The sequence below is a fragment of the Montipora foliosa genome, chromosome 4 (genome assembly GCF_036669935.1).
Source record: "Montipora foliosa isolate CH-2021 chromosome 4, ASM3666993v2, whole genome shotgun sequence".
NCBI classification, from domain to species: Eukaryota; Metazoa; Cnidaria; class Anthozoa; order Scleractinia; family Acroporidae; genus Montipora; species Montipora foliosa.
In genome coordinates, this window is record NC_090872.1 from 38406593 (window position 1) to 38416592 (window position 10000).

The 10000-nt window shown below is 38.0% G+C and overlaps 1 protein-coding gene and 1 long non-coding RNA gene across 3 annotated transcripts in view; one reads left to right on the top strand and one right to left on the bottom strand.

Moving 5' to 3' along the window:
• Positions 1-1988, bottom strand: part of LOC138000757 (uncharacterized) — a 26035-nt gene extending 24047 nt beyond the window's left edge. The window contains exon 1 of one of the 2 annotated variants that reach the window (XM_068847395.1): positions 1965-1988. The gene's annotated coding sequence lies outside the window, so the exon portion shown is untranslated. The remainder of the gene's footprint in view (positions 1-1964) is intronic. The other variant, XM_068847391.1, reaches the window with a different exon arrangement.
• LOC138000758 (uncharacterized) overlaps positions 1-10000 on the top strand; it is a 30227-nt gene that overhangs the window by 8075 nt on the left and 12152 nt on the right. The gene's annotated exons all lie outside the window — the stretch shown is intronic.

Sequence of the window (10000 nt, forward strand, 5' to 3'; positions counted from 1 at the left end):
GTTGAGAGAAACGTCATACAAAATCATTTTCAGCGTCCCCGTGGAGCATTTTTTCTTTACATGAAATTGCATAGCAGTTTTTAATGCAGGACAAATATGGTAGAAGATCAAACTGTTGACGAGTTTTATCTAGAAAGTGACATGTACCCTTCAAAAGAATACGTCAAATTGGGAACAAATCTGGAACAAACAAAATGATACACACGGCTGGTTAGATGTGCCTAGGCCAGTTATCAAAATGCAGTGGTTCAAATGTTGCTTTGAGCACAATGCAATTTTCTGCCGTCATTCACCAAACAGGGAGCCAGTTTCATATTTGATACTTTACGACTGAAATAAACAGGTTTGAACTCATATTTTCAATATGAATTCTGCATTGAGATGACAGTTCTCACTCATGCACATTAAAAATAAAGGGATCATAGGCAGGTACTTCAGGAACCCCAAAGATCAAACAATAGACTTTGGCCTTGAATCTTGGCATGCAATCTGCGAATACAGTAACGTCCGACGGGCAACGTATTTGGTATTAACTAGGAGAAAAACTCACCAACAGATAATTTACATAATCAGGTTCATCTATTGCCTTCTATCAGTCGTTGTAATTTCGATAGGTTAATCATCTTCTAAGCATGGCTTTTAAATGAAAGAGTGTCTTTGTGCATCTAAAAAGGGTTTCAGCGCTAGAAACCTTTTTATCGGTCTTGACATCCAATATAACATTGGCCGCGAACGGACAGAGATAGAGTGAGCAATCCAAAGATAGAACCGAACTTAATGGGACCCAATGGATGCCCGAGTTGTCAAATAAACACGACGGGTTTTCAGGTTAAGTTTGATTGGCCAGCTTTGATAAGAGTTGTCTGAAACATGTCAAAGGTGTCAAAGACTATTAAAAAAACTGTCCCTAATGGAAGTGTCACGGTTGAAAGGAGAGAAACAGGTCATGACACAGTGCATGGATTAGTTGCATCATATGACAAAGTATATGCCAGACAAGGAAGCTGGTAAATGATTAATGACGACTTGCCTTTGCGTGTCAATGCAAATGCCATGTGAGTGTGGCATGGTTTACAAAAAAAGGAATTAAGAGACTTATGACTCGATAATGACTAAGGTAAAAACGTCGAGAGTTGTTAACGGAAATCAAACTTATGACCTTCTGATTACGGATTCTCTGTCACTGAGATACAAGACTCTTGGAGGCTAAGCGCAAGGTAACCAACATGAAAAGTTTGTGGCTTGCTTCAGGTATTGTCACGAATCAGAGACAGCATCTTGCGATCGAGTACTCAGGACCATCAGATCAGTAAGATCGTCATTAGACTAAGCATTAAACTTTTTCTTTTGGATAAATTAGCTTATTAATTGCCGTTTATTTCGCAAGGGCTCGGTCGCGTACATTACGACAACACTGGGCACATTCGGACATTATCAAGACTACAGTGCCCCTTCACAAAATGGATCAAGAACACACAAAAATGTGAAGTCGGTTGCTGCTCTGACCGTTACAGTCAAACCAAATTCATGACAAAAAATTAGGTGTGCCCTGAACAAGTGCACCATTTTACTAGGAAATACATTCAATTTAAAAACTTGTTGATTAGGGCACATGAAACTTGGCTAGTTGCCCTCAGTGGAGAGCTGGACCAATTGCAGAAATTTGTTAATAGCGTTTAAAAGACAAGTTCAAACGGTCACACACAAAAGAGCGTTACGCATGCCTTAGTTGCATCTTTATATGAGGCCACTGACAAAAAAGTGTGATGTGCAGCAGGGTCTATATTTCCTCCTGAGTGATTGATTGATTAATAAAAAGCTCAAACAAGGAAGTTTTTAGTACACTCAGTTATGTACATTTGATTTAGGTTAATGTTTGTAAGGCCAATCGATTGGCCGTTTAGCGCTGCTGAATATTACAACTCGTTGCAGATTACGCTATAAATTCGATGATCATAACTTACAATGTAACATATCAGCAGCGATTCCGCGATCCCCGTAAAACCAGCCCTGCAACCTGGATCCAGGTGTTCCTTTTCAGATATCTGGCAAAAAATTGATACATCGGCGGTTAAAAATCAAGTGGCACACGCATTAGGGTGCATCATACAACGTACCATTAAGGATTTAAACATTCTTAAGCGAAAACCAAATATCACCAAGCATTTCAAATTTTCACTTTGTCGCAAACAAGTAGTTACCTTGAGCGCTTTCCTTTTGAATGGAAAAACCAATTCTTCCCACTAGAATTTTTGGAAAAAAAGTAATAACTTCACACGTATTCCTCTTTTTTCCGCTTTCACGTAAATGAAAGGTTTATCGCTGAGCCATTTGCTTCATGATGGAAGACCGGTGCACTGATTTGATGGCATGCAGTACCGAACCTTAAAGTGAAAACCTTTACCAATTTTTTGGACCAATAGTACGTTGCCTATAATTGTCGAAAATTTCTACTGTTCCATTCGTCGGAAATCCCCATGCCACCGGTTTCACCTTTCAAATGGAAAGCTTTTCTTGAAGCGCGATAAAAGGACAGGAAGAGAATTCAGGCTATTGGTCCAAATTTTGCACCCCCAACGAAAATGCAGTAAGAAAGTATCCGCACAAGTACTCAGACTATTACTTACATCACAATCCACACTTAGAAAAAAGGTGATATACGATAGATGCAAGTTGCAGACTTTTAAAAGGTACATTCGAACGCGTGTCAGGCCACTTATCAATCAAATGACCAGGTTATATTTTGTATTGGCTCTCAGAGACTCCTCGTGTTCAGGAACATGTTGCATATTAAAACGCCCGACAATAGATTGGCGTTAAAGGTTGTTACGACTGGTGGCTTCCATAAAACATGAATAAAACTAATTAGCAAAGTTGTTTGCTGCAGGCACAATTTGTTTAGATGAGCAGCCAGGTATATATTCCTGTGTTTGCTCAGTGAAATCAATAAGCGGGAGAATGGACACAAAAGTTTCAAAGGACACCCGACAGAGAAAATTATCAATCTTCCCTGTCAGTTTATAGACAGAGTTGATCTTTTCGAGAAAATGGAGACAGGTACCATAAATTGGAAGATGATTTTTACTACATTGTACGATACCTTATCAAATCATAACTTTGGATTCTATTTAAATGTGCAGCTGAAGAATTTGCGTTTTTCAACCACTTTATTACGTCGAGTGTTATGGTGGTTGGCGTATCTACGAAATAGTTACTCTCAATGGATTAGTCAATGGGTGAAGCCACTTGCCTGGCATTTCTTTTAAAAACACTGTTGAACCACCTGTTTATAATATCATTTCAGTAATATTAATAATGATATTGAAGTTTGATTTTCTTGGAAACAAACAAAATTGCTATAATGGTTAACCTCTTAATAACGACTTAGTAACGCTTTTTATGTTCATTCAAACTCATTGTATGTGATTCCAATTTAATGGACTGAGTCAAAACATTTTTAAGCCCTTAAGCCCAGGCCAAACTATCGAGCAAAGTTGGATCCCACATGCAACAATTTTGAATGTAAATGTTGAGGGAGTGTCAAAACACGATCCAACATTGCTTGACAAAACTGATTCAAGTTCAAGTTGGCACTAAATTTGAATTTATTGCTGTAACACGGAAACGGAAGTTGCTCGTAGCGTTTATGGTACTGGAGCTGTAGGCGGACGGAAATGATGATTGTATTCAATCGAGGATTACCAAAGAATGGTCAAGGAAACGTACAGAAAAGGGAAAGCTCACTGCAAGATACATTCGCGTTAGGAGTTTGTGAGAATGAGCCTCGGATCAATTTGCAGAAATTTTAAACACTATTGACCCAAACATCTCCAAACAGAGCAATTGTGATAAAGGGAACTAAAAGTGTCCCACAGCCATGGCCTTGCTTCATACTCACTGATCAAGGTTTTTGGCTGCCCTCTATCTTTGTTGCAAATGATGCTAGAAGCCTAGGCTTGAAAATAAGATAGCGATTCGTGATTGGCTAGCAAATCAAGGTGATGGCTCACACGTGGTGTCCCATTCAGTTGTAAGCGCGCTCTTGTTCCATTTTACAAAAATATTGACAGTCTTCGGACAGCTATTTCACTTTGGAACAGCATGTCAATGGCAAGTTCAATTATAATAGGCCATTTTCGAAATATCAAATATTCAGCTTGATAGTGTTGCAGTGAGGACAAAAACAATAGAAACACGTTGGAATGAATGTGAAAAATATTTGCCTATCATCCACTTTCTTTTGTCTTTGTCCTCTAAAGTTCTCTCTCAAGCTAAATTTTAATATATCGAAAAAGGTCTATTGCTTTGAAAATTATTTGAGGGTTTCCAGCTGTCACTGAGTTTAGTCAAAAATCATCTACACAAAACGCGTCCAGTATTGAAATTTACAAAGACATATGAAATACATCTTTGTGGAAAAAGCTAATGATGATATTTTTTTTTTTTTTTTTTTTTTTTGCCATGTGGACTTCGAACTTGGAATGATCCTTTTCTTGTACAAACATTAACCTCCGTACAAAGCGGTAGAACAAAACCAGAGATGAGCCCACGTGAGGAATGGTGAAGCTTCACAGAGTGAACTGTACGGCCACCAGTGTACTTTTACGGTTAGAGCATTGAGAAAGTCCCCCCTTGAATATCTTAATAATTCGACAAGGCTGTAAGCCTGACGCACGAGTCTGTTTGGAGTTCGAAACTTCCAGAGGATATACGGATAATCAGTCAGTTTTAGGGGATCTAAGTCGGAGCAAGTTTAACTTAAGGAGGCTCGAAAGGGTATTCAGCTGAGTGTGCGAGCGTAAGCCACACATGCAATTCGTAAGCTGCTCGCGTCAGCTCAGGATTCAAATGGATCACCAGAAATGAACAAATGCCGCTAATTTCGCTCACCTTTCTCCTAATTCCTATATAATAGACATCTCCTATTCATGAAAACTACGAAAATTCTACACAAACGGTTTAATGGTCACTCACATCTGTTTTGTGTTGGCCTGTAGCTCCACTCGCGCGAGGACTCGAATTCGCGGGTGACGCATGCGTAAATGCTGATCTTGCAACCCCCTCATTTTTCCTGATTTGGCAAGTTCACTCGTTTATATCTCAGCTTTCGGACGGTGAATTTTTTTCATTTTTTGCATGTTAGCTTAGATTAATCGTATCTAAGGACAGAATATGTTTAAATCCTTGGAAAAAAACGTGAGGAGAAACTATTTCGAGCCTCCTTAAGTTGAAGCTACAAGCATATAACAAAAAAAGCATTTATCAGTACGCTTTGTGCAAAATTTGTAGATTTTAGTCGAATTCTAGTCTTCTTAAAGCGCTCTGATGAAGGCTCTAAAGCCTCGTAAAGAATTTACCAAGCAGGCGCTATGACCTCAAGCATTTCTTTCCATTTTGCCCTTCCAATGAACCGAAAAAGGCAGTATTTGACAAATTGGCTTCATTCAAAGCAACAAAATATTATAGGAACAAATCCAAGAATTTTTCATTTCTGCAAGGACAGTTTAAACTGATATTTATGACAATTGTGATGCTTCTAAAGTAGTTTTACTAATTATATACCAGACCTGCAGTGCATTGTTGTTACAATACCCTGCCACAACAGGTACTAATTTATCATTCACAGTTGTTCTGCCAATGAATGCATTATTTCGGCGTTTTCTGACACAAATTAACAGGGCAAAATTCATCGCTGAGCTACAGTCTGCTGCGGACAATTTTCCTGGGAACAGTACACTGATATACAGATCTGAAGCTTTCGCGGCTCACTCTGCCCCCTACGAATATTGTTTTCACACGAGTTTCTGAGCCCATTTGGCAAAAGAAAACAACATTGTGGGAGGGCAAGGTATTGCAAAGTGTTTCAACAATTTTGTCCGAGGCTGCAGCTTCTCGAAGCAATTAGCAATTTACAATGTAGCAATTAGCTACCGTATTAACACTCTAGAATGCGATAAGTGTTAGTTTACTAAGTGCAACGACATTAATGAAAGTGATTTACTGAAATTCTCTGCGTTTAGTCATCTTTTGGTGTTAGTACCAATCACCGTCATTCAGCTGGTGTAATTCTCTTTCGATCTTACCTATTCCAACAGGAACTACACTCTTTTTTTAATATAAGAACGTCTACTTTTGGCGCCGAGGCTGAACATTTTTAAACATTTTTGCAATGTGAGGGTGAAAACGTTCCTAAGATGTTCTTAATAAAAATTAACATCAGACTTTGTTCACCTGATTACTTTGATGGTATTGAAGTTATTTTGGCACGATTATAAATAAGAACTGCTCATTACAAACTGAGACGTGTATCATACAACAAAACTATTGTTGTTTTACACAAAATATGCCCTTAAATATTTGAATTGATTAACAAGATTTTACCTTTTTATGCTTTCATTTAGAATACAAATGAGCAAAATAAAAACTTTCTTAATCGACTTTCAGCCTGAAGAATGTTTTTTAATAGGTTTTTAAAATTTTGGTTAATCTCAGCCTCAACGTTCTTATAAAAAAGGTTCTTGTAAAAAAAGAAAGAGTGTACATTGTTTTCGTACTTTATTAACCAACCACAATAGTATTGCAAAATACAAGAAGCCAGAAAATAAAATTCTGTCTGATACAAAAACGTATCTCTATGTCAGCAGTAGCTTGTATTCTCTGAATTGAATCAGTTAAAGAAAAAATAATTTCCGTTTAACACAGTAATACCGCGTTGTAAGAATGTCAACTGGTGGGAGAAGCAAACAATGCAGCTAATTATAAACAGCGAAGCGTGGTATCCCTTAAGATTGCTCCAGTCAGTTAAGAGCGGACTTGAAACCACAGCTGCGCCATTGATCCGCAGTCAAATATTATTAATCCACCATAACCACTGAGCCATGCTCGCCTCCCCATCGTAATTATAATTAGAAGCACGCGGTACTCTAACACCTCAGCTTATAAGATTGATTCGAATCATTGAATCATGATCATGTTACCAAACCCCAATGTCTTATCTCAGCGACAATGATGCCGAGCAAAATGAAAAAAGTGCAAACCTTCAATAATGTAAGTTGAACTAACCGTGCTCAGTTTTCGAGCCTAAAATAGAATTTGTTCTTATCGTTTTCTTTCAGTGAGATCACGAATCCAGGCCGGTGTTCATAGTTTTACGATAATGAGTTACAATAATTTATAACTCTAAAGGGGATGCTCTTTTGTAAGGACTACATATAGCCATGAACGGCGCCAATTAGTACAGTTGTACATGTGCTTGTGCCGTTTTGGTCTGAAAAGGGCAGACCTCCATCAGGTCCTTACATAAAGTTTTACTTCATTAGCTTGGTATAGGACGTAGTTCTATTGTGTTTAGAATTAAGACCCATTTTATATTTTGTTGAATGTTCCTTTGCGTCATTGTCTTTTATAATTAGAACCGAAAAAGGTCGTGCTTTTTTCCGTTTTTGTTCCGAGTTAGGGCAAGGCTTATACATTAGGAACAGCTGGATTTTCAGTTCCAAACCACGAAGCATTTCTTTATCAGATTGGTCATGTCACAAGAATTTTATGATGACTTTTAACACGCGCTAATCTTTTTTCAAATACTTATGAAAACGGAAACAGGTCCTGGGTATGGGATAGGCTATTGAATTTCTTAGTCGGTTTTTGGCATAGTGTAGGATAAATTGTTCATACATTTTCGTCGAAAAAACAAGGGTTTGAAACTTGGTTTCACGTTTCCACCCACAGAAAGTACTCGTGAAGTTATTGGTAATTGTGCTAGCCGGTTTGGTGATTTCAAGCTAAGGCGATTCCCTAGTGAAAGAAGTTTACGTTGGCTTTTCTTTAAACGTACCCTGATATAATGACCATGCATGACCACTAATGTAGTGCGCCAGAATGTTGTTTCAAGAATCACAAAAAGAGGATACGTCGGAATCGGCCATTGTCATTTCAAAATGCAGCCGACTAAGTAAATCGGATTATTATATACGTACCGAGATTTACTAATAACGGAGCGTCATTGGTAAGAAAATATGGTATCTCACCTGTGCGAGAACATTTGATTTTATAAAATAATTAGGATAGTACGCGCATTCTCATTGGTCAACAGCTCTGTTTAGATGAGAGTATGGAAGCACGGCTGTGACATTAAACGAATTGTGATTGGTTATGTATTGTCAGACGCGCATTGTCAGACGCTCATATTGATATGAGCGTGTGTCAAGAGAAAGTCTGTTTATCCTTTATTTGTTGAATTATCTTTCAGAAATATTTTATCGAAACAACAGCGGACTTTTTTCCGTGTTTCCAAAGCCTCATCTAAACACTCGGGGGAGTTGGGAGAATTCTTGACAGTTATGCAAACCCTCGACTGCGTCTCGGCACGGTTTGCATAACTGTCTCGAATTCTCCCAACTCCCCCTCGTGTTTGGACGAGGCTATGGAAACACGGAAAACGTCCTCTATTGTCCATATGAAACTCTATGGTGCATGCAACCCGCGTTTTCTCGGCGGGAACTTCTTTGAATATTGGACATCCATGTTGTGTTTAATTGACACCAGAATAGCGGCTTCATAACTGTTCTGGATTTAGAATGTAGAATATCATGTTAAAGTGAGAAAAGCAAACGAGTCAAAAAAGCTGCTACCATTGTCTTTTAATGATTGTCTTGAATCCCGGCGTTCAATCTCAATTCAATGACCGATTTATACTGGAGACGAATAACTCGTCTAAGATAGATAGATAGATTTTGACGTTCATTTATACACAACTATCTTTGAAGCTATAGAGCTTTAATATGGGGTCGTGTATCTACGAAATGACACTTAAATGTAATTTAAAATAAAATTCCCTAAAATGACATACTATGTTTCGCCTAAACTAAACGTTTGTCTCTAAAAGAACAAAGAACTGACAACAATTACAAAGATATGTAAAAAGTTGCAGCTAAGAATAGATATTTTCGAAGTCGTTAAAATCTGCAGTAGAAGTTGATGAAGCTAACTTGGTTTGTAAAGATTTGCGACTCGCATTTGCAATTGAACGATCGTTGACGATGTTGTTGTTATTCGTCTAAGAAGGATATTTCGTCTACAATTCGTCTCTAGGTATAAACCCGGTGCTTACATAAATTATAGACCAAAATTCGTCTTCGATTGATTCGTTTGTCAGCACGTCTGTAAGGCGTGGTAACAAATGAATTTTGGTCCATGATAATTGGTCTAAACACCGAACCTCTATTAACTATGATTTAGACGAATAAGAGACGAAATATCCGTCTAAGACGGATAATTTTCTGTGTAACCTTCACCTTACATCATTTCTATATGATCTACATGACGTTTAAAGCTTTATTTCATTTATGATAACACTGAAAAGCTGGCGAAAATCCTGAATAAACATTTTCATTTAAAGATCTGTCGGGAAACCACTTTTTATACTCTTGAGTTTACTTTGAAAATTGGCTTAATGACACTACCGGTAGCTCTTGTTGAATCATGAATGATGCCAATTTACAGGTTGCCAATACTGTGTCAAATCTTGTAAACCTCTCAGTACTTTTTTTTGTCTACAACTCTTCAACGCTTGTGCACCTAATTGCTCCGTAACGTTGAATCATGTGTTCAGATCGATGTTTGATTATTGCTGTTTGATAACTGCGTGAAAAATATTTTCTATGAATGAAAACCGACTGCGTTGTGGAGTGGTGTTGAAGCCTCGATTAGAAAACATAATATTTACCGGATTTTAGAAAGAGGAAAACTGCGTGGAAGTTCAACACAATAGTAATTCAACTAGCGTCGCTGAATTAAGCAACGACAACGAAAGAAAGCAAACCAATGGCACACCTGCTTCTCGAGTTATTTCTCTGTGTTATCGGCTCAGATACGAGGTTGATCAAGGCAGATTTGGTTTAAAATGTGATATAAGTATGTCTTACCACGAAAAGCTTTGACACAGTTCATATTCACCTGCCTGTCGTGTGATATCGCTCTGAATAAGCAATAAAGTTCATCG